The 17919-nt window shown below is 45.6% G+C and overlaps 1 protein-coding gene across 1 annotated transcript in view; it reads left to right on the top strand.

Moving 5' to 3' along the window:
- Positions 1 to 1158: 1158 nt before the first annotated feature.
- The window catches only part of GALNT3 (polypeptide N-acetylgalactosaminyltransferase 3), a 51776-nt gene continuing 35015 nt past the window's right edge, over positions 1159 to 17919 (top strand). Inside the window, exon 1 of the mRNA XM_054043637.1 lies at positions 1159 to 1283. The gene's annotated coding sequence lies outside the window, so the exon portion shown is untranslated. The remainder of the gene's footprint in view (positions 1284 to 17919) is intronic.

The raw sequence follows: 17919 nt of genomic DNA on the forward strand, positions 1-17919 counted from the left end.
TAAAGTAGTAGTACTTGTGGAATCTTCATTATAGTAAGCTTATTCTAACATTATATAAATCTAACTTCAAGTGTGTTTGCTGTCTTTTGTCTGAACCCTCATTAGAACAAAACAGACAAGGCACAGTTCATTCCTTCAAATGTATTTGTACAGAACTAAAAAAATTCTTAATATGGATGTCTTAATGTCAGCTCATGAATCATACTCTGTGATGATTGTAATTATATAATGAATTAAAGCAAAGAACTGCAGAATGTACTGTAAAATGCAATTGATGAATGATAGGGCAAGCTAAAAAAACTAAATGTATTAAAAGACAGTAATTCGTATGGTGCTATTACAATAGTGTATTGTTAGAAGTAGTGTGACATATGCCCTGTGCCAGCTGTGGCTTCCAGTGTGGTAGGTGCTGTATGAACACTGAGTGGCAGTCCCTACCCTAATGTTTATATTCTGTAAATCCTGTAATGTAATCCTGAAGAATTAAATGAGTTTTAAATAGCAGAAATCTGGTAAAACTAAGAAAAATTGAGTCCTGGGAATGTTTGAATTGTTTGTGCAGCATTGTTTGGTCAGGTGCAACTTAGCGGGGTCTGCAAGTCTCACAAAGGAGCTGGGGGTAGCGGGAGGGATGATCATGGCTTTGGAGGAGTGTTTCAAAGCCAAGGCGACAATGTGTAAACTCTACCCCACTACAGGGGTGGTCGATAACTACTTACATCAAATAAAATAAACGCTCCTGCATGGCAGAAGAGGGAAAGTGCGGCTGGCACTGAGTGGCACAGCTGAAACTTTGCCCCTTGGCCATGGAAGTGGGACGCCTGTTTCTCCTCTTAAATGGGTTGGTAGATTAATGTGCATTTCATGTGGAAGTGAGAGCTTTCTAGGGCTGGGCCCAGGGCCGGGGGAGCCCGCTCGCTTGAGACCAGGGCTAGGGGAAACTAGGTGCGTATCTCAAGCCAAAAGCACCCGCCGGCTGCTGTCGGCGCCCAGGAGCAGTCTTCCTGTCAGCAGCAGATGCTGAAGAGCACAAGAGAGAAGAGAGCCGAGGGCCGGCGGGGCTAGGTGGAGCCGCGGCCGGTGAGTCTCGCTGGCGGCTGGGGCACGCGGGCTTCGCTCAGGCGTACCTGGGCGGCCAGGTAAAGCTGGGGCGGGGCCGGCGCGCACGCGCAGTACAGGCCCCAGCCCCCAGCGCTCACCTGGACGCAGCAGCGGCTCCGCTGGCTGGAGAGGCGCGCTGAGGAGAGCCCGGGCGCCTGTTCCGCGTCTTCCCGCCACACGAGGTGAGCTGCCCCCGCCGCTGGGGGCGTCGGACGCTGACCCCCTGGGCCGGGGGGAACCATTCAGGGCGCGGTGCGAGGCCCGCGGGGGCGCCTCGTCCCGTAGGAGCCCTGTTGCGGTGACCGCCACTGCTCCCCCATCCCGGCCCCGTGTGGTTGCGGCCGGTTCCCGGGCCGTGGTCCCCGCTTGCGTGCTGGCAGGGCCTAGTCCTATCCCCGCAGGGCGGGGTGGTGGCCGCAGCTCCCCGGTAACTGTCCCGTATGGGGCGGGCAAAGCGCTCCCAGGCCAAACGCGAGCGTGGTGGGTCTCTCCTCCTGCCCCCGCGAAATGCTCCGGCGCAGCCCGGCTCTGTGTCTAGCGCCCGGGTGTGTCTGCCCGCTCCCGGGGAGGCACAACGCCAAGCTATTGCTGAAGGTTGCTTAGAAAGTAGAAGCGAGCGGCTGCTATGTGGCGGAGGGCAAACAAGTGTCCAGGAAGCGCTCGCTATTATCCGGACCGCTTCTCAAACAGACCTGTTGACTAAAGGAGGCGTATCCTGTTTGGGTTGGCCAGTCCCATGACTTAATTAAGGTGCTGTCTGCAACTTGCTTGCTCCTCAATGTAACGCTGCCCCTTTCTAATCTAAGTGGCTAGTCAGAGTTTAGTGCGCGGGGGAAACCAGTGGCATCAAGTCAGATACATGGGTGTGTGTGTGTGTGTGTAAATTCTCATCCCTGCCTATCCACCTGAGCTGTTCTGGTCCAGACCCCCCGTGGGACCCCGTGTCTGTCTCTGCTAGGGAGGTTCCCTCTTTCTTATCCACACAGTGCATGAGCCAGTGCCACCAGGAGTTGAGTTCTTGGCAGACTTCCCTATGCTGTGCTGTACAGGAACAGGTTCCCTGTGCACCAAGTTGCAGTGCTACTCCATCTGGCAGCAGGCCAAATTTGAGTGGTGTGACCCTATGCACCAGGTTACAGTGCCACTCCCTGAAATTTGGCCTGGCGATTCCATCTCTCTGGAGGGACAGCCAGATCAGATTTCAGTACTGGACCTCTCTGACAGAAGCCATATTGATTTAATATGGCAGCACTGCTTAAAAGTGGTCAGATCATGACCCTTCTATCTCCCTGGTCTATGGCACTTTGAGCAAGTGCAAAAACCTTTGGTGAGGAGAGGGAGCATTTGTCCTGCCTCCCCCACCCCCAATTGATGCCACTGTTGGAGAGTTGGAAGTAGAAGTGGGTGGAGTCTTTTTGTTTTATGCAGTGTAGTTTGTTTACAAGGAATATACAAAGTCCTGCTTCTGTGAATGCAGGAGGAACAAAGAACAAAATATCCAGTTTCTACAGCATCAAGCCTCTTTAGCCAACATTAGACCCAGAGAACTTGCTATCTAGCTTTTTCTTGGATCACTGTGCTCAGAAGCTAATGCTTGACTTTCTTGCCTTTTGCCTCTGCCTCTTTGTTCTTATCTGTTCTCAGTTTCTCTCTCTTCTGCTAATTTTCTCACACTCTCTCGTGAATAGCGTAGCTGAATTCGACGTATCGCAGCCGACTTACCCCGCTGTGAGGACCGCGGCAAAATCGACCTCCACGGCTTCCTGTCGACGGCGCTTACTCCCACCTCCGCTGGTGGAGTAAGAGCGTTGATTCGGGGATCGATTGTCGCGTCCCAACGGGACGCGATAAATTGATCCCCGAGAGGTCGATTTCTACCCGCCGATTCAGGCAGGTAGTGTAGACCTAGCCTCAGTCTATACTACAAAATTAAGTTGGCTTACCTCCAGTCATCATAGGTTGTGAACCACTGCTGTGGCACAGCTGTGCTGCTATAGCATTAAGTGTAGCTATAACCTAACTATGGTGAAGGGAGAACTTCTGTCACTATAGTGAATGTCTACACTGAAGCACTGCTGCAGCGGTGCCACTAGCAATTTGAGTGTAGACATAACCTTAGAAGAAATGAACTGAACAGGACATTTACATGATTCTTTTGCCATAGGTAGGTTAATTTATCCTTACATTTGTGTTAATTGACATAAATCCAACATAAATCCATAAAAAGGCTTTACTCAGCTCTTGTAAAGACAAAGTGTTGTTGCACTGAACACTATCTTGTTAATAGTATCATTTAATCAGCTCCCTCTCTCTATCTTTATATAATTCACATCGGATTTATTTTTTAAAAACCTGTTATTGAATTATGTTTCCCTCTCTGAAGCCTCATTTATACTCTTAAGACACTGGACAAAGGAGTTGCATGATTTATCAAGTTTTCTCTTAAGTCTTGGATAGGTGGTTTATAAAATAGATTTGGTTTATAAAAATTGTAGTTATGAGGTAAACTTACAAGTCCACACAATTGAAATTCCTAGGCTACGAAATTTTGTTGTAAACATTTTGTGTAACTATAATCAAAATCATTACATGTTTTTACAAATATTTGAATAAAATGAAAAATGATTATTTTAACATACCTGCGGTATCGAATGTGTAAAACTCACAGTATAGTCTTTAAATACATAGCTCCTAATATATTTATGGTATCTTGCACAGTAGTCTTCTGACACAAAATGACAGCATTTGTTCCATGTTTTTGTTTTAATGTTACCTATATTACCTTAAAAGCATTGCATCAGTTAGAAAATAATGTACTTAAAAATATCTTTTGGATATGTCTAGGTACTTTAGGCCAAATGTGTAATTGATTTATTGAGTTATCTAGGTTAGTGCAACCTCCCTAACTGCCATGGCATCTGCCGCCGTGCTGTCTTTAGCCCCAATCCTACAATGGGTTCAGTGAAGGCCCATACAGGCAGACTAAGGTCGGGGAGGTACAGGACTGGATGAAACACAATTATTGAAATATGTGGTTGAGATTTGGTATCTGTTGTTTAGTTCTAGGATTAAAAAATAAAATAAAAAATCAATACCTCTCAATGCTAACATCATAGGAAGGCTGCAAGTCTGTCATGGAGGTCACAGAAGTCACTGATTCCATGACTTTCCGGGACCTCCATGACTGCTGGTGCAACTGGCCCGGTGGCCGCTCGAGCTGCTCAGGCAACCCCTGGGCCAGCTGCACCAACCGCTGCTAGGGCAGTCTTGGGCCACTGTGGGCCCCCCACAGCAGTAGCAAGAGTTTGGGAGTGGAAGGGGGCTGGGGATTGGGGCGGGGGAGGAGGTGAGGGCTCGGGGCAGCGCTTACCTGAGGGGGCTCCCCGGAAGCGGCAACATGTCCCTCCCTCCCTGCATCCCTAGGGCTCCTAGGCAGAGGTGCGGCCAGCCAGGCAGCTCTGCTCACTGCCTTCAACTGCAGGCACTGCCCCCACAGCTCCCATTGGCTGTGGTTCCCAGCCAATGGGAGCTGCGGAGCGGGCACTCAGGGTGGGGGCAACGCATGAAGCCCCCCTGGCCGTGCCCCCATCTATGGGCCACCGGGTCATGCCGACCGCTTCCAGGAGCCGGGCAGGGAGCCCAGGCAAAATGTATCCTTGCCTATTCCTTGTTCTGGACTTCTTTGTCTCCTGTACTTCCATGCATGGTGGTTGGAAGTAGGAAAGTAATGGCATTACTCATTTTGTGCTACTACAGTTGAATTCTTCGAGATTCTGACCATCTTGGGAGTTGTGTGCTCAGCAGTCTGCACTTTGCAATATCAAACCCTTACTGATTCTGTACTACTTCGAGTGCTTGCTCATGTCGATTCTATTCTAGGTGTGTGCATGCCCACGTGGGTGCACAGTCGTCAGAGACTTTTGCCTTGGTGGTATTCGTAGGTTCAGCTGCGGCGCTCCCTTGTCAGTATATTAGATGCCGCCCACCCGATTCATTCTTACCGCACGGGATGGTTGGTTGGAGCACCTTGTCTTGCATCACAAGAGCGTTAGTGGTTCTTACAGTCCATTGTTCTGTCTCCTTTGTATTTAGTTAATAGGTTCAGAAAAGGGCAACAAAAATGATTAAGGGTAAGGAACAGCTTCTGTATGTGGAGAGATTAATAAGACCGGGACTTTTTAGCTTGAAAAGAGACGACTAAGGGGAGATATGGTTGAAGTCTATAATATCATGGCTGTTGTGAAGAAAGTAAATAAGGAAGTGTTATTTACTCCTTCTCACAACAGAAGGACTAAGGGTCACCAAATAAAATTAATAGGCAGGAGGTTTAAAATAAACAAAAGGAAATATTTCTTCACACAATGCACAGTCAACCTATGGAACTCTCTGCCAGAGGATGTTGTGAAGGCCAAGACTATAACAGGGTTCAGAAAGAACTAGATAAGTTCCTGGAGGATAGGTCCATCAATGGCTATTAGCCAGGATGGACAGGGATGGTGTCTCTAGCCTCTGTTTGCCAGAAGCTGGGTATGGGCGATGGGCTGGATCACTTGATGATTAGCTGTTTTGTTTATTCCCTCTGGGGCACCCGGCATTGGCCACTGTTGGAAGAGAGGATACTGGGCTAGATGGACCTTTGGTCTGACCTACTATGGCCGTTCTTGTGTTCTTATTATGGTCACTACTGCTCCTGCTATAGCAGTGCGATTCTGGTAGATGCATTTTAGCCATTTAAGTAATATCAAAATGAAATAAAATTAAGCCTTGCCCTGAATTAATGGATTTTTAAACATACAGAGCTGTGAATCCATGTGTATCACAATATTGACAAAGGGATGGGCCTTCTGTACTAAAACTGTCTTTTGGGTGTGACCTATTCATTGCACTAATTTTATAGTACAACTAAAAGCGTCTTATATGGCAAAATATTTGACTCCTTAAACCATACCATTCATTTTTTAGTTGAAAAGCACATGCTAAGGGCTCTTACACAAAATAACTTCCTAGTCTTGATTTCTACATTCACTAACAGTATGTATAGGCTAAAAGGTATGCTTGGTTGCAGAATCCCTTCCCCACAAAAATGATGGGCTAAGCAGATAATTCTGATCAGATACACATTATGGTGTCTCTTGGAGTCAGAGGCTGGGTTACAATGTCTGTGATGACTTTGCCAGTTTCTTGCACCAATTAGCACAGCTCTTGGGTCCCCCACAAGGTCAAGCCCTTATTACATACATGACTTATTGTGCCATATTTATAAAGCTTGACCATAAACATTTCCCGATTCTTTCTCTATACTGAAAAGCAACCTTTAACTCAAATTTTTTGATTTAGGCTCATGGATTCAGCATACTTATTTTTATTTAAACATTTTAAGAGCTTATAAATGTAGGTTTTAGCATATTTTGTATTAAATTCAGATTTCATTGTAAACAAGTTTATTATTAAAAATAAAATCTGATTTAAATAAAAAAAAATTTTTTAAATTTTTATTTTTAAAAAAATCAATTTTTATCCACCCTGATTGCTAAGCATCAAGAAATGCACCCATAATAGAGAGCACTATTTTAAGGACTAGCATAAAGTTTACATTCACAAATTCAGCACTAGCATACTGTTGTCTGTGAAAACAGTACCTTACGTTTATCATGAAAAATAAACACAAAACACATTTAAATGTTCTACAATAATTCATCCAGTCTCCACAAATCAAGAGCTCACACCTATCATTTTCAACCCTGTAAAAGGCTTGTATACACTTGAAATGCTACAGTGGCACAGCTGTGCTGCTGTAGTGCTTTGTAAACACTATCTATGCCAGAAGTTGTTCTCTCCTTGGCTCATGCAATCCACCTTCCAGAGAGGCGATAGCTAGGTTGATGGAAGAATTCTTCTATTGACCTAGCACTTGTCTTCACCAGGGATTAGGTCAATTTAACTACGTTACTTGGGCAGTGTGGATTTTTCACACTCCTGAACGATGTAGCTGGGTTGACCTGACTTTTTAGTGTAGACCAGGCCTAAGTGGTGGTGTTCCTTCGAAAAAGGGGTTTGAAGTAAAAGTCAGATATTAGAAAAATGTTAGTCACATGGCCATTTTTAAAACAGTCATACTGGTATAAAAAAAAAATCAAGCAGTGCACAAATGACAAACTAGGGCTGTCAAGTGATTAAAAAAATTAATTGTGCGATTAATCACACTATTAAACAATAGAATACCAATTTAAATATTTTTGGATATTTTCTACATTTTCAAATATATTGATTTCAATTACAACACAGAATACAGAGTGTACAGTGCTCACTTTATATTTATTTTTGATTACAAGTATTTGCACTGTAGAAAAACAAAATAAATAGTAATTTTCAATTCACCTAATACAAGTACTGTAGTGCAATCTCTATTATGAAAGTTGAACTTACAAATGTACAATTATGTACAAAAATAACTGCATTTAAAAATAAAACGATGTACAATTTTAGAGCCTGCAAGTCCACTCAGTCCTATTTCTTGTTCAGCCAATCGCTTGGACAAACACGTTTGTTTACATTTGCAGGAGATAATGCTGCCTGCTTCTTGTTTACAATGTCACTGGAAAGTGAGAACAGGCATTCTCATGGCACTGCTGTAGCTGGCGTCGCAAGATATTTACATGCCAAATGAGCTAAAGATTCAGATGTCCCTTCGTGCTTCAACCACTATTCCAGGGGGTATGCCTCTATGCTGATGAGGGGTTCTGCTCGATAACAATCCAAAGCAGTGCAGACCGACGCATGTTCATTTTTATTATCTGAGTCAGATGACACCAGCGGAAGGTAGATTTTCATTTTTGGTGGTTTGGGTTCTGGAGTTTGCATCAGAGTGTTGCTTTTTTAAGACTTCTGAAAACATGCTCCACATCTCATCCCTCTCAGATTTTGGAAGGCACTTCAGATTCTTAAACGTTGGGTCAAGTGCTATAGCTATCTTTAGAAATCTCACATTGGTATCTTCTTTGCATTTTGTGAAATCTGCAGTGAAAGTGTTCTTAAAATGAACATGTGCTGGGTCATCATCCAAGACTGCTATAATATGAAATATATGGCAGAATGCAGGTAAAACAGAGCAGGGAACATACAGTTCCCCCCAAAGGAGTTCAGTCACAAATATAATTAACACGTTGTTTTTTTAACGAGCATCATCAGCATGGAAGCAGGTTCTCTGGAGTGGTGGCCGAAGCATGAAGGGGTATATGAATGTTTGGCATATCTGGGACGTAAATACCTTGCAATGCCAACTACAAAAGTGCCATGCAAATGCCTGTTCTCACTTTCTGGTGACATTGTAAATAAGAAGAGGGCAGCATTATCTCTTGCAAATGTAAACAAACTTGTTTGTCTTAGTGCTTGGCTGAACAAGAAGTAGGACTGAGTGGACTTGCAGGCTCTGAAGTTTTGCATTGTTTTGGTTTTGAGTGCAGTTATGTAAACAAAAAAATTCTACATTTGTAAGTTGCACTTTCACAACAGAAGTTGCACTGCAGTACTTGTATGAGGTGAATTGAAAAATACTATTTCTTATTTTTACAGTGCAAATGTTTGCAATAAAAAATAATATACACTTTTTCATTTCAATTACAACACAGAATACTATATATATATATGAAAATGTAGAAACATCCAAAATATTTAATAAATTTCAATTGGTATTCTATTGTTTAACAGTGCGATTAAAACTGCGATTAATCATGATTAATTTTTTTGAGTTAATCGCGTGAATTAACTGATTAATCAACAGTCCTACAATAAACATTTTAAAATGATATTTTAATACAATTTTTGTAGACTTTTTTTTTCACCCGTGTTAAAATGGAAATCCTGGTGTTACTTGAGCTGTGATAGTGCTGACTTGCAGTCCACCCTAGATCTTTTCTCAGGTGCCTATCATAGCCTGGGACTTTTCCTTAACACTGGGAAGACTAAGGTGCTCCACCTGCCTGCCCCAGTGCACATTTTCCCCCCCTTCTCCCACAAATTGTCATCGGTGGTGAGCCCTGGAAAATGTTGAGCATTTCCCTTACCTTGGTAGCCACCTCTCCCAGACAGCCAATCTTGATGTGGAGATTGAACATTGTGCCAGCGTATCCTTTAGAAAGTTGTTCAGTCATGTCTTTATTAACAGAGATCTGTGTATGGAAATTAAGTTCCTGGTCTACAATGCAGTAGTCATCCCCACTCTTCTTTATTGTTGTGAGACATCGATGGCATATCTAAGCCATCTTAAGCGTCTGGAGTGGTACCATCAACACTGCCTTAGGAGGATTCTCTGTATCAGATGGGAAGATCGTCACACCAATGCCAGCGTTCTCTCTGCAGCTAAAATCACCAGTGTTGAGGCAAAGATTATGAAACATCAACTTCGCTGGGTTGGTCATTGTGTGTGGATGGCTAATACTAGTTTTCCAAAGCAAGACCTCTTTTCTCAACTTAGTCATGGTAAGAAGACCCACAGGGGACGGAGGAAACGCTACAAGGATACCCCGGAAGTATGTCTTAAGAAGAGAGGGATTGACTCCACGAATTGAGAAGAGTTGCTGGCAATAGACTGCAATGCCAGAGGATGTTGTGAAATCCAAGTCTATAACAGCGTTCAAAAAAGAACTAGAGAAGTTCATGGAGGATAGATCCATCAGTGGCTATTAACCCAGGATGGACTGGGATGCAAAACCATGCTCTGAAGTGTCACTAGCCTCTGTTTGCCAGAAGCTGGGAATGGGTGATGGGATGGATCCCTTGATGATTACCTGTTCTGTTCATTCCTTCTGAAGCACCTGGCATTGGCCACTGTCAGAAGACAGGATACTGGGCTAGATGGACCATTAGTCTGACCCAGTATGACCCTTCTTATGTAATGGCATCTCATCATACATCAGGCCTCATCCCATTATGAAAAGAATTGCCTTGCTCAAGAGGAGGAAGAAAAGTGTACAGCATCCTGGCCAGCAGTTGTGCTCTCTCCAAGCAACCACCTGTCGTGGAAAATCCTGTAGAGCACGAATTGGACTCCTCATCCATCTTAAGTCTCATCAATGACATTTTCCCCTGAGAGACATCCTCGTGTTGAAGGATAGCTGATGGATAGTGCTACTGTTCCACCCTGGCCACATTGGAGCCAGGGCTAGAGTTAGTATAGGGCATGTTTTGGAGCAGGGTGAAAAGTGGAGGTGTTGTGTTTAGAAATTTGAGTTTTATGTAGATGTCCAAAAATTGCAGTTTTTCAGGGCTCTCTCTTTGTATATACATGTAGAGGTGCGGACTCACCCCTGTGGCAGCGCCTCCTGCTGGTGACTCTGGGAATTAGCTCGATCCAGCCGTCAGAGCACCCTCTGCAGGCTGACGATCCACCTATCCTCTGGCCCCGTGTCCCTCCCAGGACTCTGGTGCCCCTTTCTCTGGGTGCTACCCCCTGGCAGTACACCCCTCAGTACTAGGGTCTCTCCTCCCAGGGGAACCCCCACCCACTATCCCTACCTCGCCTCAGAATAAGGCCCCTGCCAGTCACCAACTAGCCCCCGCTCCCTGGGGCAGACTGCAGTATAGGCCACTCATCACAGGCAAGGTTGGGTTTGGACCTGCTGCCTTGGCCTACCCCTGGGCTGCCCTCTGCAATCCCCAGTACTCCTTGGTCTCCTATTAGGCCGCAGCCTGGGGCTATCCAGGCTAGAGCTCCCCAGCCCTGTTCCACCCAGGTACTCTGTCTTAGCTCCCTCTAGCCAGGCCCTTCTCTCTCTGAGTGCAGAGAGAGACTGCTGAGCTCCTGGCTCCCAGCCTTTTTATACAGGCCAGCTGTGGCCTGATGAGGGCATGGCCCAGCTGTGGCTACTTCCCCAATTGGCCCAGCTTTTAGAGCTGCAGCCCTTTGCCAGGGCTGTTTTAAGCCCTTCCAGGCAGGAGCGGGTAACCACCCCACTACAATACAATAATAGATTACTCGCTGCAGTAGTATATAGTGTAATGAGTAATCTCTTCATAATGTTCCCTAGAGTTCTTTAACATACTGTTTCAAACTGTATACACTTTAGCATGCACCAGCAGGGTCTACACGGACCAATTAATGCACAAAACATTTGTGTGCTTTAGAAATCACACCCCCATAGTCTGCATTACTGCTCCATCCATGTAGACAAGCCCATAGATTCAAGTAGCAATTTCTGATGTTTCTCTGGTGTTTATTGACTAAACACCAATTTATTTATTTTAATTGGAAGTGTTTTATCGGTGTATATTCATTAAATCTTAAAAGCTGGAGCCCTATGTTAGTAGTACAATTTCAGGTCATTTGGTCAAAGGGTTCCTCAGATAAAGCCCTGTCAAAAAGAAGCTGATTGTAACATACAAATTGTTCTAGAAAGCTTATATGTAAGTCATGGATTTCATGACTTTCCAGAGACCTCCGTGACATTCTCAGCTCCAACCCCACCGCTCCGGGGCTGAAGCAATCAGCTGGCTGGGGCTCTGGAGCTCTGAGCCTCCAAGGGCAGTGGGGAGGCCCCTGTAGCTCCAAGTTGCCCGCTGCAGGTGGTGCTGGACCCCCAAATCCCATCCCCGCAGCAGGGCTTGGGCTCTCATCCCACCATTAGCCCCATTTTGTCACAATTATTTTTAATAAAAGTCAGGGACAGGGTTCCATGAATCTTTGTTTATTGCCTGTGATTTGTCCCTGACTTTTGCTAAAACTAACAGTGACAGAAGCTTAACCTTACACATGCATTCTTGTAAATTGGTATTCCATAACGGGCTAGAGTGAGAAAGGAGGAGAACATACATTGAGATGAATGGGTCACGTCATACCTCTGCGGTCCTCCTATGTTGTAGGGGGTTGTGCAGATCCTCTTCCCCCTACACTAGCTCTCCAAGTGAAGTGTGGAATCTGGGGCTCCCCTTCGCTCCCCCTTAATGCCTCCAGGTGGTAGATGTGCTCTTCATAGCCTATTGGTCTTCAACTTCCTTTATGCTAAGGCCCATCTAGCCCTACTGGGGTCATGGATGGGACAGAAGGAGGGCAGAGCTGATGGCTGAGTGGTGTTTGAAGGAAGCCACCTTGTGTCACCCTCCTCCCCCACACAGCTGCTCTGCAATCATGCCTGTCTGTCTCACTACTACCACCTCCTCAAAAACTAAGGGAAATTCACTGCCCAAAAACTTGAACACAGAATGAAGGTTGACTGGCAGTGCCTCATATCCTTCCAGAATATTCAATGCCTATGCTTAAATCTCTGAAAACCAATAAATAGAATTAAGGTACATATCAGTCCTCCCCTGGTCCTTCCTGTAACCTGAACTGTGCCCTCTTGAGTGATGCCCCTGACAGACATTGTAGCACACTATCTTTCCAGATGATATGGAATACTGTGGGGACACAGCACATGAGTACAGTAGGAGAAACTGTCAGACTGTGTCCTAACTAAAGCAAAAGTTGTGCTTAGGGTGAGTTTAGTGAACACCAATTGACTACAACTGGCCTATACTCAGCCACTTCACTTGCTTTGCACAAACCAAACCAGAATTATCACTCCTTAAACCTTGGCCTAAGGATTCCCTCGTCAACATCTCCTGCATCTACCTCTATTCCATAGTGCACTGTTATGTATGCTACCAGACTGCTACAAATCCTCATACCAAGAATATTTTGCTCCTCTACTTGCACAACCCACATAACTCAGCACAGAAATGAGGAGTCTCTGGTGCCTTTGGAGGGCAGATGCACCCCTCCAAAACTCCCACTGTGAGCTGTGGTACTCTATACCAGTCAATGCAACGGTCCCTAACACAGTGAAAGGCACTTGGAGTACATGAGGACAAATGAGAGAATACAATTTGGTGGGACCTATCATATTTCATAAAATGGCACATTTACTTTATCATTCATCATGTCTATTTATTATGGGGTAGTCCTGGCTGAAACAGACTGTATATCCTCAGTGGATCTTGCCCTGGTACCTTAACTCTTATTTCCTGGTTTTCAGAGGTTTAAGTACAGGTGCACGTGACATTCTGGAAGAGTAGGAGGCACTGCCAGCCAACTTGAACTGTTTGTTAACAAAGTTCTTGGGCACTGAATATTGATATTTTGTGCTCTGTACTTGTGTCCCTAGGCTTTTAGTGTATACTCCTTTTGTAAGAGAAATAATCCCAAATATTTTTAAAACACATAGGTCATATCATATGGTGCTGTTTGATCTCCTCCATCTCTCTTGACAGAAGCATGAACTCTACAGAGCTCAGGACAAATCTCATATGTGTTGCTTCTACAGGATGTATGATTCGGAGTATTTGCAGATATTAAGGGAGTACTGCTATGATCAGGATAGTGATGAGGAAGATGTGGACATATTTGAGCGCTATAACTGAATGCTGATGGACATAACAGAAAAAAATTGCCAGGTTGCTGCTGGCATTCATGGAACAGCTCCACCTAGTGGAGCACAACTTTTGGGCCTGAGAAATGAGCACTGATTTCTGGGATAGCATCATAGTGCAGGTTTAGAATGAGGAGCAGTGGCTTGAAAACTTTTGGATGCAAAAGAGCAGGTTCCTGTATCTGTGTACAGAGCTTGCCCCAGCCCTTTGGCCTGGGAACACAAAATGAGAGCTGCATTGACAGTGGAGAATTGAGTGGCAACCATGCTCTAGAAATTTGCAACATCGGATTGCAATCAGTCAGTGGACAATCATTTTGGAGTCCGTTGTGATCCAAGTATGCAAGGCCATTAAACATTTCCTGCTTCAAAGGACTGTGACTCTTGGTAATGTACAGGAAATGATGGATTTGCAGCAGTGGGGTTCCTGAACTGTGGTGGGCGATAGACAGCATGTGTATCATTATTGTGGAACCAGCCCACTTAGCCACTGAGTACATGAACAGAAAGGGCTAGTTCTTCAAGTGCTATCCCTGTGGGTGCTCCACTTTAGGTGTTCGTGTGCCCCTGCACTTGTAATCAGAAATTTGTGGTAGCAGTGCCAGATTGGGTCGCACATGCGTGATCCCCGTCTTGCGCCAATTCAGGCAGTTAACTGATGCTGTGCGATCAATCCCCCCCAGTTCTTTCTCTAGCACTTTTGGGTTTGAGTCGGCACACTTAGCAGCACTTTGCTACTTCGTTCTTTAGCCTATTTACTACCGTTATTTAGTTAGGATGGATAGTTCATTAGTTTCTCTTTGTCCCCGTCACCTCGTTTTAAAAAAAAGTGATTTTTTTTTTTTTATTCTCCTTGTTAGAAGCTAGGTTTCAGTTGACCTTTAAGAATAGTCAGCCTCTGTGGAGACTTTCCTGATGGGAATGCGTGGTTCCCCGAGCTTTAAACGTTGCCTCACCTGCAGGCTCTCCATACCAGTTTTGGACGAACATGCTCAATGTGTTTGCTGCCTAGGCGAAACATGCATAACACAGAAGTGTCCTCATTGCCACAAGTTAACTGCTCAAACAAGAAAGGCTAGAGACTTACAACTAAAACTCCTTCTCATGAAGCAGTGTCTCAGACCGATCTCGCTTCTGACAAGGGTCCCTCCTCCTCCACTGAGGCTTCTGATCACCCCGCTAAAAAAGTGTCCAAAAAGCAGGTAACCATGTTCCCAATGCAGAAATTGCCCAAGAAATGCCGTTCCGCGAACGGGCAAACAGCATCGGCACCAAACGCACCAGCAGTGCCAGGAACTGAGATAGTGGGACCATCTGGCACTGCTGGTACCATGAGAGCTAAGGGCTCTAAAAGAGCCAGCTCGGACGCAGGCGCTAAGGGGAAATTGAGACCCCGTGCTTCAACACTGATGCAGCCAGAGCCGCGATCAACACACAGTGGCGAGGCACCGGTGCAGACTGTGGCTCACTCTTCGACCCCCACTGCACGCTTGGTGCACACAATGGCACTGCCTATGGTGCTGACATATACACCGCAGCTTCCGGCACTGATGCTCATGCGGCCTCCGGTGCAGATCATGCATACGCCGCAGCAGTTCCTACGGCACAAAGATCTCTTAGTCGGATCTCCCCCTGACTCTCCCATTCTCAGCACCAATGTGACCTCGGCATCGACATGACCCCGGCACCAAGTCTCCTTGCGACTCCATCGTGCTCCATGCCACCCTTTTCGAGCAATAATGAGGAGGACAAGGAAGGACAAATAGATTCTCCTCCACAATCTCCTGCCCACCATGAGCCACCCAAATCGGGACCCCCTCAGGGGGCATATTATAGTGATCCCAGACATCCAAAGTGGTATGACCAACCCTGGGGCCCCTCCTATGCCCCTTCCGCCCGTGGGCATACTGGAATCCATCAGCGACACACCCCACACAATAAGGTCTGCGTCCCACATCCAGACTAAGCACATAGCAATCGTCTGAACCTTTGGTACCTGGACCTTCGGAACTGACAGGGGAAGGAGATGAAGAGGAGGAAGAGCCCTCAGACCAGGAAGGGGCATCACCTACCCACCTGTCATCATTCTCCCCAGATGACACACTCATTCCTTCTCTCCTCAATATGGGGGATGATTTCAAACAATTCCAGAACCTATTTAAAAGGGTGGTGAAGTCTCTGGACATCTCTCTGGAAGAGGTCCAGATGGCACAGCACAAACTAGTGGACATTTTGAATACATCCTCTTCTTCCAAAATCACTTTATGAATGATGTGATAATGGAACCTATCAAGACCAATTGGCAGACCCCTGCAACTGTTCCTCCAACTTGCAAAGGGTCTGACAAAAAATATTATGTGCCAGCAAAGTGCACAGATTTCCTTTTCTCCCATCTGGCACCCAATTTACTGGTGGTCAACGCAGTCCATGAACATGCAGACAACAGCAGCCCAAGAACACACTTTATAATAAGGACTGGAAAAGGCTTGACCTTTTCAACCACAAGGCTTACTCTTCGGCTACACTACATCTCCGGATAGCCAATTATGTGGCCTTGCTGACAAAGTATGATTACAACAACTACACAAAGTTTTCTGAATTTATTGGCTGTTTCTGAAGATAAAAAACAATTTACAGCACTTGCAGCAGAGGGACAGCTCATCTCTAGAACAGCCTTCCAAGGTGCACTGGACTCTGCAGACACAGCTGCAAGAGCAGTGGCGACCGCAGTGGTGATGGGAAGGGCCTCGTGGCTCCTTCTCTAGGGAAGCCAGAAAGATGTGCAGTCCACGGTCGAAGACTTACCATTCGAGGGGCCCAAACTCTTCGCCGTAAAAACTGATGACTCAAACGATCCATCCATACACTCAAAGATTCACAGGTGACACTCTGATCTCTGGGGATTTATACACCTAGACCCAAGAAAAGACAGAGGAGTTACTATCCCCCTCAACGCTACTGCCACACTCTGTACTCACAACAATAACAGCAGTACGAGTCACAGGGTCGCAAACACAGGCCATCGAGGAGAAGACCGCCTATTCTTCCAGCAGCTGCGTCGCAGCCATCAGTGTCCAGGCAACAAATTTGAAGCCTTGGTCAAGGGCCTGAGAACTCCATGTCTTTCTGTGCTGAAAACATCTACTCTTTCCCAACCATTCGGAGATTGCCTGGTTCCGTTTTATCCAATCTGGAAAACCATCACATCCAACAGATGGGTGCTAAAAATCATACAAACTGGTTACCCCTTTCTTTTCAAACCCCCCACCCACCCTCCCTCCCTGTCCCTCTTCAGGGGCCCCTCTCACGAGCATCTACTGCATGAGGAGGGAATCCACCTCAAACATCTAAAAGCAGTAGAACCCGTTTCAGCAAGACACAGAGGGAGGAGATTTTATTCCCACTATTTTCTCATGAAGAAAAAGTCGGGCAGGGGGAGACTCATTCTCGATCTATGGCGACTCAACAAGTTTGTGAAGATGCAGTGCTTCAAAATGGTCACACTAGGTACAGTAACTCCTCCCTTAGTCGTCCCGGTTAACCTTGTTACGTTGCTGATCAATTAGAGAACATGCTTGTTTAAAGTTGTGCAATGCTCCCTTATAATGTCATTTGGCAGCCGCCTGCTTTGTCCACTGCTTGCAGGAAGAACAGCCCGTTGGAGCTAGCTGGTGGGGGCTTGGAACCAGGGTGGACTGGCAGCCCCCCTATCAGCTCCTCGCTCCCCTAAGGTCTCTGTGCGGCAGCTGCCCAGCAGGCTATCAATTGCCGGCAGTTCAGCTGTCCCTCCCTCCTCTGCCTTGGAGCTGCTCCCGGAAGCCACCTGCTTGCTGTGGAAGGGGGGAAAGAGTCTTTTGTCTGGTGGGGGAAAAAAAATTCCCTGAACCTAACCCCCTCCCCCATTTACATTATTCTTATGGGGAAATTGGATTCGCTTAACATCGTTTTGCTTAAAGTCACATTTTTCAGGAACATAACTACAACGTTAAGTGAGGAGTTACTGTACCATAATTCCAGCACTTGAAAAAGGGGATTGGTTCTCGGCCCTCGACCTCCAGGATGCGTATTTTCATATAACGATCCATCCCTTACACCAGAGATTTCTCCTATTTACTATTGGACAGGAACATTTTCAATACAAGGTTCTTCCTTTTGGCCTATCCACTGCCCCTCAAGTTTCCCCATAGGAAACTAAGGAAAAATGTTTTAAAGTTACACAAGCCCTTATCTGTATTTAAAGATGCCAAACGTTTTGGTCATCAGTAGAAACCGATCACCTTTATATCACCACTTAGTTCAGCTTTTCAACTATGTGTGGCTCTTGGGGTGGTTTTAAATAAAGACTTTTTTCATTTAAATTTTTCATAGAAAAATCTTTAAAAGTTACTGAAAATAACAAGTCGAGAAAAGTGTCATT

This window comes from Malaclemys terrapin, chromosome 11 (assembly GCF_027887155.1).
Source record: "Malaclemys terrapin pileata isolate rMalTer1 chromosome 11, rMalTer1.hap1, whole genome shotgun sequence".
Classification (NCBI taxonomy): Eukaryota; Metazoa; Chordata; order Testudines; family Emydidae; genus Malaclemys; species Malaclemys terrapin.